At 47.9% G+C, this 12174-nt stretch overlaps 1 long non-coding RNA gene across 1 annotated transcript in view; it reads left to right on the top strand.

The window, feature by feature from the left end:
* The window catches only part of LOC147700378 (uncharacterized), a 34604-nt gene extending 29563 nt beyond the window's left edge, over positions 1-5041 (top strand). The window contains exon 3 of the long non-coding RNA XR_015299415.1: positions 4961-5041. This is a non-coding gene — a long non-coding RNA (uncharacterized LOC147700378). The remainder of the gene's footprint in view (positions 1-4960) is intronic.
* Positions 5042-12174: the final 7133 nt, after the last annotated feature.

Raw genomic sequence — 12174 nt, 5'->3', positions numbered from 1 at the left:
GTTAGGTAACGTCCCCACGAAGTACGTTTCTGCACAGTGGCACTAGCCAACAAATGACCCCCGCATTGCAGCAATTGTACACCCCCTTCGAAACAGTCCCCATAACTCTCCAAACCCCCCTCCCCAGGACAGGGCCTAATAACCCAGCTTCAGCCCCGTTCCAAACCTTCAACACCCCACACATTATTCTAACCTGTGGTCGTCACCACAGAAGGCCTTAAGGGCCTCAAGAGGTCGATGGAGCGCCGATCCAGGGTGGCAGAGCTACCACCCCGCGCCCGCAGTCTCATACTGCTTATACAGCCCCATACCTGGTAGTCCAATAAAGATCTGGAGCGTCTGCACCGTCAGGCATCCCGGAATTGTTCAGTATTCTCAAGCCTCACTCATTAAACAAGCCATCCGCAGTTTGTGGTGTGACTGCCGGTCCCTTCGCACCCCCCATGTCTGAGTCGTCCCCTCCGGATTTCTCTCCCTCCTCCTCCGATTCCGATCCTCCGGATGTTTTCTCCTGCTGTGACCCTGTGATGGTCGCTGTAGCGGCCAGCGCACCCCTCCTGTCAGCCGGCATTTGTGCTTCTCGCTCGGCCCTTTTGAGCTTATTCCGGGAGCGGATGCGCTGTGACTTTCTGAGCCTAACTGGCTTCTGCTGATCCCTTCCGCTTTTGTGCGCACGATCCATCCCTGCACGATACAGTTCAAGCCACGACCATGCCTCGTCAGGAGTCTGAAAAAAGTGGGTCCTGTCATCAAGAATCACTCTCAGTTTGGCAGGAAAGAGCAAGGAATATTGGATCCCCTCCTCTCTCAGTTCCTTTTTCACTGATAAAAAGGATGCTCTGCTTTTCTGAACGTCCTGCGTGTAATCCGGGAAGATCGTGACTTTGATATTGTCCACCTGGAAGGGGCCCTGGGATCGTGCCCTCTGTATCAACAAATCACGGTCCTTATAGTGCAGCAATTTGACCTCCATCGGTCGAGGCGGTCGGCCCTCCAGGGGTGGTTTGGCAGGGACCCTATGCGCTCTTTCCAGGGAGAAGAAGGGAGACAGACCCTCCGGCGCCACAACCGCTTTAAACCAGTTCTCCATATAGGACACCGCATCACATTTCTCAATTTTTTCTGGAAGACCCACCACCCTCACGTTGTTCCTTCGGTTACGACTTTCCGCGTCTTCCGCCCGTCGCTCCAGGATCGCCAGCCGGCCGAGGATATCCGTCAGTTTATGTTCTGCGGTGACCACCTCCGGTTTCAGGTCTTGAAGCAGTTGTTCATTCGTTTTCACTCCATCAGAGAGCTTGGCTTGGTCCGCCCTCAGTAATCCCAGCCCCGTCGCGACCTGCGCAATGTCCTGATGTAGCGATTCCTTTGTCGCAGTGATCGCCTCCAGGATGGTGTCAAGGAGCTGGTTCAGCCTCTGTTCTTGCGGCGAGGTCTCCAATGGGGGTTGAGCGCCGCCATCTTGGGCTAAGGCAATCGCTCCTTCCCGCCCTTAGGGCGCTGTGAGGCCATCATCCAGAACGGCCATCTTGACTGTAAAATGTGCGCCACTCGGGCCTCTACTACTGACCACAGTTCACCATGCTCACTCTTCTAGCTCTTTGGTCCCAGGCACCTCCCTGCGTCGCCCAGTAATAAATTACATTGGGGTCAGCAATCACCTCCACGGATCCAGTCCGCTCTTACAGCGCCCCCGGGCACCCTCATGTGCACAGCCACCTACCTCTGACCCATGGCTGTGTGTTGCATGAGGCCACCAGCACTCCCGCAGCGCCCCCAGGGAGCCACTATGTCCAGGGCTGCAAGCCCGCAGCACACCCTCAAAAGGGCAGGCCGGCGTTGTCCAGGACCGATCGCGCCCGCTGTTCAGACCAGCACCCCGCAGGCTATAATGCAGCCTGCCCCGCTCTCTATCGATGGTCCCACAAGTGCTGCGCCTCGCGATCTCCAGGCGGGCGGCTCCACCGTCGGTCGCAAAGCACACAGAGCGATCCCAGCTCCAGGTGCTCACAGGGGCTTGCAGGGGCCGGTGGGGGGGGGGGGGGGGTCAGGTCCGGGTCCAATCCTGCTGCCACAATGCAATCCGTTGGACTCCCCCAGCGCTTCCCATCCGGGTGACCGAGCCCTCTTTCAACACGGGCCCCGCCAGCAACGCCGCTGCAGCTCGTCGGGTGAGCAGCCCCCGAGGCTATCGGCGTCTCCGCCCAGGAGCAGGCAGTCATTCACCAGGTCCTCCCGTCGAGGAGTGGGGAAGCGGGATGGGGAGGGGCACCGCTCTCACCGGGCCGTAGATGTTCAATGCTTCCGCCGCTCCGATCCGGCTCCAATGGCCCCTGCCTCAGGTCTCCGCCCCGCTCACTCTGCTAAGCAGCCTCCGGTATGCCTGCTCCGTCCGGGTGCGCAGCTCTCAGATCTCTCGAGCTGCAAGCACCGCCATTTTCTCTTTGTCTCTGTCCGGCTTCTTCCAGGCCCCAAGGTCCGGTCAGCTCGCTTCTCCCGGGGTCCCGACGTCAACCAGACTCTCCCCTCCGGGTCATCGACACCCTGTGCAGCAAAATCGCACCGAAGGCAAGATTCACAGGATTATAGCGGGACTCGGCGCGGAGCTACACGCTCACACAGCCATCCCGGTCGGCGCCTTAGCCACGCCCCCACCCTCCAAAACAGACCACTTAAGGTCATTTTCAGAAGGGTTATTTTGATGCCAGTGAGCCACAATGGGGCACAGGATTTATTGGTCCGTATATTGGCTTTATGCTCCCCTATCCTCAGGCGGATCTCTCGTCCGGTTTCACCAATATATGGGAGGTCACACGGACACATAATGATGTAGGCCACATTAGAAGTGTGGAAATTGGTCATTTTGGTAAGGGTGAGGGTGCGAGCAGGGGTGCTGATGGTATCCCCAATGAGGGCATTTGGACAAGCATGACAATTACCACATCGGTGGCTACCCTTGATTGGGCCCAGCCCATGGATGGATGTTTGGGATGGCTTCTGGGGTTCCTGAAGTTTTCATCTAAGGAGGTGATTCTTCAAATTCTTGTTCCTCCTGAAGGTGAAAATAGGTTTTGGGAGATGTTTTTTATCATTACCCAGATTAAGGAGATACCAGCAAAAGTTAATGGCTTGTCTCAGTTTGTTGTTCAAATTGGAATATCTAGTTACACAAACTATTTTATCCAAGGGTTCTCTGTGCTTGGGTTCAAACATGGACTCTCGATTAAAATATCTGGCCCGTTTGAAAGATTCTTTGATAAGTTTATGCAGTCAGTTTCTCTTTAAGGATGTCTGCTTGATGGAGAAAATCCTTGATGTCCGAGCAATTTCTCAGAATACGGAGAAATTGACTGAACGGAATACTATCCCTCTGGCAGCGAGGGTGGAAGCTGCCATACTGCAGTAAAGTATTCCTGGCAGTAGGTTTAGTAAACAGGAATACATAGATTTAATTATTCCGATGTTCAATCCAAATGTCAAGGAAATCAATCCTATAATTGCTCGAGTGTGCGCTGAACTTCAGGTTGTTGTCCGCGGCGATGATCCACAAGCAGAACTCATTGAGTGAGTCATGGTCCCCCTTCCATATAAAAAAAATGTCATCAATGAACCGGGACCAGTCCCGGACATTTGCATGGAAAGGGGCCTTTTCCTTGTAGATGTGGATTAGTTCAAAGTGTCCGATATACAGACACGCTATACTGGGGGCACAGGCCGCCCCCATGCTAACTCCCTGGATTTGTTGGAAAAAACAATTGTTGAACTTGAAGTAGTTCTCACTGAGAACCACTTCGAGACACTGAATAATGAAAGGGGCATTGCTGATCTCAGGCTTGGATGATGAAATGTCCTCCAAAACTCTCAGAGCTCCTTCCTGCGGAATATTGGTATACAGAGACTCAAGGTCTAAAGTGACCAAGAGTTCTCTGTCCTCCAGGTAAGGAGTACCTTCAACCTTGGAAAATAAATGACCAGTGTCTTTCACAAATGATTCCAAGTTCATGACCAAGGTTTTCAAAAATTGGTCAATGTATTTGGAGAGGGGTTCCGTTGCCGATCCAATGGTGGACACGATGGGCCTGAGGGGAGGGTCAAGGATGTTCTTATGGGTCTTAGCTGGGGGTCAAGAATTCAGCTTCCTTCTGTCAACTGTACCCCATGTCTACTGCCCTTTCACCATATGCAGAATACGGCGTTTCAAGGCAGGTTCCGGGTTCCTCACAATTCTTTTATAGTGTTCAGTGGACGATAGAAGATGGTTCATTTTATCCACAAAGGTGGGGGTATCGAAAATCACGATTCCCCCACCTTTGTCACAAGGCTTGATGGTAAGCTGTTTATTAGCCTTCAAAGATGTAAGTATCATCTCGTCTACTCTGGGAAGGTTGGGCTGAGGTTTGGGAACGTATTTAAGAATCTTATTGATTTTGGAGGTGAACGCTTTTTCAAAAATGCTGACCTCAGTTCCAATGTCTTCAAGTGTAGGTGTCTGAATTTACCAAAGAACCTCTTTGTTAGGCCTATAATTGAATTTGATCGGCAGATATTCTCCCCACTTTGTATTATGGTCCTCCCAAGAACCAAGGTGGGACCACAGCATTTCCAGGTGAGTGCCGGCTCCCGTCTGTGTCGTTTGTCTGTATTTCGAGGTCTTCCTCTTGGCTCTGTGGTCTCTCCCTCTAACGGGGCTCGTTGATTTCGATCCCTCCTGGCTTTCATCCATGCTGCAGCTCCTCTGTGTTCCCTGTGCAGCAGGGTATCCTCTTGTGAGTCGACTCCTCGTTGGTGGTCCTCTGCTTCCCATGTCTTGGGATCAAAGATTACCAGAATGAGAGAACTTTTCATAGACCTTTGCTAGTTTTCTCTTTTCTTTCTTCTTTATTGCTCTTTTAATATTCTTTACTCTCCCTTCTTTCCATTTGTCACTCTTTCTAAGTTATCCTCTGTTTTTCCTTTGCAGATCCTCGGCCACACTACTAGCTGGACGTAATTAAGACGACATGCTGAAAAACAAGCACGTATTCAACCCAGAAGCTGAAGGCTAGTTTTCCATTTGTTTTACTCTTGACACACAAATAATATGAAACAAATATTGCATTAACACTGAGACTGGTGACTACATATTCAAACCCTGGGCAGACTACAAATGGTTTGCATTGCCTGGTTGCATGTACTTTTATTCCGGCAAGGCTATGCCAAGAGTTATTTGACAACAAATGGCTGCCCACAGCTAAGCAGCCCTCTGGTAGACTCTCAATCATTTACCTTTCTAAATTACCATATTGCAGACCCTCCCTCCTTCTCTCCCTTGGATATTGTGTCACGGAGTGGCAAATTTTAAAACACCATAAGTGTGACACAAAACTATGTGTTTTGTGGCATTTTACTGGCGCTTTGATGATCCATATCTGGTTGTCCTATGCCCCAGAAACACTGAGTAGCCAGTTATTCCAGTTAATGTTTTTGCTTGCCCCTACCTACCCTCCCTCCTTTCTGTGTCAGTGTTGCTTGGAGCCCCACCTGCTCTCCCACCTTATGTTGTCCTTGTTACTCCCCCAGTTCTCGGTTATCCATAATAGCCTCCCACCATCTATTGTCCGTGTTGCCCCACTCACCTGTCCACCCTCTTTCCTTCGTTCCACCCGCCGCAACAAAACAAAGACATGAACACTGGTATCCGCGTCATAGTGGTTTATTTCCTTACACCGTTCGTTGTCCGTGTTGCACCCACACATGCCCTCCCCCATCTTGCCTCGTACCCACCCTCCCGTCTGCCAGTAATATCAAAAGCTTTTTATTTTTGGTGCTGGATTTAACTTTCACTCTGGCAATGCCAAGTCTGCAAGGAATCAGGCAGATACTGCGGCAGTGGATTGTCAGCTGTGGTTCATTTGTCTCTATGTGGATGCTGTGCTTGGAATGTTCATCAGGCAGATACTTAGGCAGTGGATTGTCAGCTGTGGTTCATTTGTCTCTATGTGGATGCTGTGCTTGGAATGTTCATCAGGCAGATACTTAGGCAGTGGATTGTCATCTGGGGGTCATTTGTCTCTATGTGGATGCTGTGCTTGGAATGTTCAGCAGCCTGCTTGGTTCTGGAAGCCACATTAGATTCCCAACCAATTCAGAATCTTACTTTGAAATACCCACTTTCAGAGGCATCTCATACACTCCCCAACCCACTAAATCATCCCAAATACATCCAGCAAAGAGCTTGAATGCCCAGAGTATGTGCACCCCAATAAATGGGACTTTTACTGAACGTACCTGTTCATGCAGGCTGTAAGGGAATATAACATCAGACTACATACTTGAAGACAATAAGCTTTGGGAATGCCAGTGAATCTTGCTTTTCAGACACAGCCAACTTGCATTGACAGCCATTCATATTTGCAGAGGAAATGTGTATGTATATTTTATGTGAGCAAGACTTTCCAGGTGCATGTGTCTTTGTGTGTTTGTCCATTTGTAGAAAATCATTGAAATTGACACATGAACTGTGGTGTCTTCCCCAAAACAAAATGTCATATGTGTCCTCTCGAGGAAGCTATTTTCAGGATGTTCCTTTCTTTTCTAACTTTCGAAGACTGCCTGCTGATGTCCTGTATCTGTCAATAATTAGTTGAACAAGCTATTGTATTTCTGTATTGCATAAAATGTCAACAAAAGCAAGGTGTGTGATGGAATGCTTGAATCAATCTCAGGCAGTGTCCCAACCCACATTCCAATTCATTGCTTTTTTCCCACCATGCAACCTGAGTTTGGACTCAGCCCTTTCAAACTTTCTGAATGCATGTTCTTTGTATTTAAAAGAGACATGATTCCCTCAGGCCTGCCGCTTGGCGCCACGCGTCCTCTATAGCCTTATAGCCCGCCGTAGAGGGCTATACCAGCTATTAAAGGCCCTCTCCAGCGTTAAAGGCCCCGAGCCGAAGGCGAGGGCCTTTAACAAGGGAGAGGGACTTTAATAGCGGTATAGCCCATCTACGAAGGGCTATAAGGCTATTAGAACATTCTGTCACTAGAGGATAGAATGTTCTAACAAAAAAACAAAGCCTTTTGGAAGCGTGGGGGGACTGGAATCCCCTCAGGCTCCCTGAAGCCTTTGTTCACAGCCAGAGCTGTGAGCAAAGAAACATTGGAATGTTGGAGCTCCAGGCTTAAACCAGCCATTATAAGCCCAGAGCACTCCATTGTTTTCAATGGAGCTTCCAACATTCCAATGTTCTAATATTCTATAAAATAGGAGTAATACCGACGATGTTTCAGTCAACTCTGTTTACTCCTTTCTACCATTTGCCACATGTATCTTGGGCAAATCCTCTACCGGCTCCTGCATCTAAAAGATTGGTGCTGAGAGTGACATCTCCCTCCTCTTTCGGCGCCCGATACATTGCCATCAGCCGAGATTCGAACTTTTCATCAGCGCCGCCGTGACACCATCTGCACCGAAGGATACTACACCGGCATCGCAGTCTCTGATGCCATCAGCTACTCCAATATCTCCTCCACTTCAACTTTTCTCTTTCGCCTGCCTCAAACCCTCATTCAGATACTCTGCCTATGAGGCCTCATAGCTCAACAAGAGAAGCACCAAGACTTCTAGAAGAAGAAAGATTTGCGATGGGTGACTTCGATCCACAAGATGATCCAGATGATTGGGACAAATATCAGTATGACCAACCATCCCTATACCCCACTTACTAGGGTCTGAAAATGCAAGTGCCTTGGATACATCTACAAAGGGGGGCGCTAATATCTCCGTCAGGCATACCTCATCCATAGGTCACCTCTTACCATTCTGTCCTAACGAAAGCTGATATGTTGGACGTAAATCTACCTACAGCAGAACTAAACCCTAACATTTTAACTGAAGTCCTTCATTCCTCTACAGATTCACCTGAGCCTCTTCTACCATTCATTGAGGTGAGCGCTGAGTCTATTCTACCAATGTGGGGCAAAGCAGCTATCTCTACTGCTGTCTCCTGATCATTCACAAAAAGATACAACCCAGCACCAGGAGGTCCCACATTTCTATCAGCTCACCCTTCTCTTGATAAAACGAAAACAAGAACAACATGTAGGTCCCATTGAGACACGATAAAAGAGAAGAAGAGTATCAGTTTGCAAGACCCTTTAGAATTCATTAGGCAATTGGGATTTTAAACATTAATAGTTGATCCGGTAAGTGTAAGAAAGCCGGTAAGGCAGACAAGTTACCTTTAGCGGTCCCAACTGAAGTGGAGGGCAAACAAGGGAAGTTCAGGTGAATGGGCTTTAATGGGATCTATGGATGGATCTATTAGCACACCATTTTACAAATCTAGACCATCTACCAGAGTACACAGATCTGGTGGACAGATGTCTAAAAGAGAGAATGATGTCCACAACCTCAGGCGGTATATAAAACGGTTTCAGGTTGCCCCACTAAATCTCCAGGCATGCAGGTGGAGGCTGAGGGGTAGAACCCCCACCTGTGACTGCGACAGGAGATCAAACCTGTGAGGGAGAGAGAGTGGAGGGCACAGTGAGAGATAAACATGGTCGCATACCACATCCTTCTCGGTCAGTCCGGGGCAATTACTTGGGCCTGGTCTACGTGAATCTTCCTCAACATTCAAGGAAATAAGTGTATGGGTGGAAATGTAAACAAAAGCAGAGCAGTCGACTTGAGATGAAAGATTAGTGGTTTGGGCCTCACGTTCATCCAAAACAACCCAGAATCATTTCCCTCAATCCCAGCGGACAGAGAATGTACAAAGATGGCGCATATTGCAAAGAACTTGTTCTCAGTCTTTAGCATGCCACTTAAAACCCTCAATGCCACTTGCTTGCTAGGCAGATATGTACATCATCTTAGGTATTACTTCTCAGAGTTAGTTGCAAATGGACAAACACATTATCCAGTCAGACCTGAATTTGACTGATTCAGTAGCCAGGGTTACGGGTTCGTCAATATCACTTCATCGCCATACATGGTTCTGGAATTCGGGCTTTTTGCAGGACGTCCAAACATTATTGGACATACCATTTGATAGCTCCTGACTTTTTGTAGCAAAGGCTGACTCTGCTGTGAATGATTTGAGGATAGGAAGGCAACAGCTATATTTTTAGGTTTTCAATCTCAATTAAGATGCTACATACAATACAAAAAATGTAGAGGCTTTAGCCAGGGATCCTCCTTTCAGATCAGTATGGCCTGCAACAGTCCAATCTGCTTTACATGCATTGAAGGGGCCATGTTTGAGAATGAAAGCGAGCTATTCCTCTCCCACCCTTCTCGACCTCCACTCCGGAAGTTCTGCAGGGGAGCAGCTCTAGTTCTTTTGTACCAGATAATTTTCAACCACTTGGAGGACGGGTACCCCAATTTCTCCAAAAATGGAAGTCCATCATATAAGAACTTTGGGTCTACAAATTGTGGAAAGGTGGATACTCTACACTTCCAACAACAGCCCCCTCCAATACCGCCCTGAACAGACTCTATGGCTCAAACACTTGCAAATACTCCAACAGGTATTTAATTCCCTTCTATTCAATGGTGCAGTGGAATTGGTTCTAGAGCAGGAAAGGGACAGGAATGCTCTGCCAGATTGGTTTATGACTGATCGTAATCATTAGGATTTGGAACTAGTTGCCCAAAAAGAAGGAGTTCAGAATGCTGTCCTTCGCTCAGGTTCGGCTACTGCTGAATGCCGAAGACTGGATGGTGTCTGTTGATTTGCAGGATGCCTATTTTCACACAGGAAGTATTTCCACTTCACTGTAGAATCAGAACACTATCAGTTCAAAGTCCTACCATTTGTCTTCACTTCTGCACCACACGTTTTCACAAAGGTGATGGTAATGGTAGCAGCTCCCACAGAAGGAAGGTCATTTCTATATTCCTGAATCTATCCCAACTTCCTGGCAAGGCTCAATCTTACACCCCATCTATAAAACATGTCCTGTGTCTCTCCCTAACAGCTATTGGCACATTGCACTGCTGGATGTTGAGGCCAAATACTTTGCATCTCTACTGTTGGAGGGTTTTGAAGAACGTGCAGCTACAAATAACATGCTGCATTTTAACCAAACTGGCTTTAGACCACTGTGGCAGTATTGATAGCCTTCAGGCCTTAAGGATGCTTGTAGCTAAACAAATAAGGAAGAAGGAACACGGCTCTACTGCTGTTTTATAGACTATAGCAAGGCTTTCGATCATGTTAACCGCAAACTACTGTGGTCCAATCTCATAGCCTGACAAATCCCAGAACCACTAGCACGAGGCATTTTGCTACTCTATCCTATTACATTGGCCAGAGTGAAACTAGGATGTATTTCAGCAGTCTCTGACAAAATAAGCATCGAACAAGGTGTCAAGCAGGGGTGCGTTTTAGCACCAGGTTTATTCAATATGTTCATGTGCAATATGGGACCCGCATTAAATTGAGTAATCAGTCATGCACCAAAATTAGCGAATCATCATATCCCCTTGCTCGTCGATGCGTACGATGTTATCCTTTCTATCAAAACTCCGAATGGGCTTCAAAGACTGTTAGACATCTCACACAATCATTGCTGCTCAAAGAGCATGACAATCAATTGGGAAAAAACTAACATCATGATTTTTGGCACCAAAAAGACAAAACGTGACTATTGGCACCTTAACAATCATTGTCTGTCTATTTTGAACAAATATAAATATCTTGGGTGCTGGCTGGACTACAAGGGAGGCCACTTATTACATCTAATGTAGGTAGGGAGGACGGTGGCAGTGTCTCTCCCGATCCGCTGCACGCAATAGTGAGATAATCCGGAGCTCTACTCTATGGTGCGGTATTTTAAAAATTGCCAATTTTAATCCTTTTAATTCTATGTACCTACTGCACTCACATTTCTGTTTTTAAAGTGTTTTGTGCCATACGGGAAAAAATTAGAAGGGGGGCCTGGCACTCACCATGCAGGGAAGCCTGGGCTCAGTGTTTTGATCCTGCCCGCCCCGGTCCGACTCGGTAGCTAGTACCGTTGAGCGGAGGGCAGGACAGGGAGAGCCAGGCACTTCTGCCCTACTACTGGAGCAGTTAGCGCTCTAGTTGTTGCAAGGGGAGGGCTACTTAGCCCTCTCGTCACTACCCAGAAGGACCGTTCTCTTGCTGTTACTGTCAGTTTCAGGCTCCTTATGATGATTATCAAGCTGGAGTACCTCTTGTGACTGCTCCTAACATTCAAAAAGGATGGAAGAACTTGCTCTGTAACGTCAGATCTCTGTCGAAACATCATACGGAGGTCTGGGATCTGATTTCGACCTCTCAACCTGAGCTGTGTTTCCTGACAGAGACGTGGTTGAAGCCCCATTCGGTTCCTGCAATTACCCTTGGCATCCCGGAAGGATATAAAATAGTGAGGATGGATAGACCCAAAAAAACTGGCAGTGGTATCGCCATAGTCCATAAATGCGACGTAATTATTTCAATATTGGATCAATGTTGCACTGCAGATATGGAACTAATGATCTTTAGGATCGATACTTCGACATGGGCTGGTTGGAAAGGGGCCTTGGTATATCGCCCCCCAGGCCCTTGCACAACATTTTCCATCTCACTAGTTAAAGCATTGGCCCCGCACATCAATTCCGGCAATGATTTCCTACTCTTAGGAGATTTTAATGTATATAGTGAATTATTGGAAAATGTGGAGGTTCAGTCTCTGTTAAACGATCTTTCCTTATTGGGGCTAACACAGTATAACACGGGCCCCACTCACCTGCCAGGACACACATTAGATTTAGTATTATCTAGTTCCCCCAAAATTATCTGCCACCCTCCCAAACAGGTAAATCGGATCGATCATTCGGTCATAGAATTATTCGTCATGCCAGATTGGATCAAACCCCCTAGTCAGTCCTTAATTTTACCATTATTGCGGAGACAGTGGCATGAAGTATCTCAAGACGCTTTCCAAGAGACATTTGCTGAACCCCGATTTACAGCCTCTGATGACATCGAGCTGGCCCTGTCCCAATACAAACGTGCCATCCACTCTGCTGTGGAAACCATTGCCCCCTTGAAATTATGTAAGCAACGGCCTGCACAACGGCAGGAAGTTTGGTTCACTGATCAATTACGGTCTCATAAACAGGCTTGTAGGAAGCTTGAAAAGATCTGGAGATCCTCGCACTCTGAGGCCGATAAG

This window comes from Lissotriton vulgaris, chromosome 8 (assembly GCF_964263255.1).
Source record: "Lissotriton vulgaris chromosome 8, aLisVul1.2, whole genome shotgun sequence".
Lineage (NCBI taxonomy): Eukaryota > Metazoa > Chordata > Amphibia > Caudata > Salamandridae > Lissotriton > Lissotriton vulgaris.
This window is presented reverse-complemented; position numbering and strand designations above follow the sequence as displayed.